At 45.0% G+C, this 763-nt stretch overlaps 1 non-coding gene across 1 annotated transcript; it reads right to left on the reverse strand.

Annotated features, from left to right (window-relative positions):
* Window positions 1–425: 425 nt before the first annotated feature.
* TRNAC-GCA lies at window positions 426–497 on the reverse strand. The gene has a single exon. It is a non-coding gene; the product is annotated as a tRNA-Cys (tRNA).
* Window positions 498–763: the final 266 nt, after the last annotated feature.

Raw genomic sequence — 763 nt, forward strand, 5'->3', positions numbered from 1 at the left:
CACTGTCTTCTTCTCATGCCTTGTCCTGGGGGCCCAGCTGCTGGTTGAATGGGAAGGAGCCAAAGTGCTGGTGACTTTAGCCTGCACCAAGTTGCCTTTGCTCGTCAGACTCCTGAACCCCAACTGGATGTGGTTCTTGTTCTTCTGCACAGCACAGCCCTGGAGAAGAGGGATCTGCAAATGTACATTCATATGATCCCTTTGTATAATTGATGAAAACAGAAACTAGACACTTAGGGGATTGGAACTGATTTCAGCTGATGGACAGGTTTGCTAGGTTTTTATGCATTTGGACAGCGAAATGTTGAGTGTTACATTCATTTCAAGCATCCCCCTATAGTGGAGCTCCTGAACATAATGGAGAATGGAAATCAAAATGTTTTCCCTTTTTTCAAAAATAAAAATCAAAAAATAAGAGGCTTATTAGAGAGCACTTGGATTTGAAGCAAGGACCACTTGATCTGCAGTCAAACACTCTACCACTGAGCTATACCCCCATGAGAGCAGATACTTTCCCCATTGTAGCTGAAGCACATCAGTGATTCCAATAACAGGGGCAGGTTCTCTCTGGGGCACTGAGATTTTTCATGGAGTTGGTGGCTCCTTTCTTTCCTCACCCTGGAGTAAACTCAGTTTTTTATTCCATGGTACATGTTTTATGGAATAACAACAGCAGCTTGAAGAAAGAGGAGAGTGAATATCTCACCCTCAGGGCTGAAGGTGGCCACGTCCCCTCTGTCTGACCGTTGCCATTGCAGGAGAG

This window comes from Mauremys mutica, unplaced genomic scaffold (genome assembly GCF_020497125.1).
Source record: "Mauremys mutica isolate MM-2020 ecotype Southern unplaced genomic scaffold, ASM2049712v1 000900F_np12_obj, whole genome shotgun sequence".
Classification (NCBI taxonomy): Eukaryota; Metazoa; Chordata; order Testudines; family Geoemydidae; genus Mauremys; species Mauremys mutica.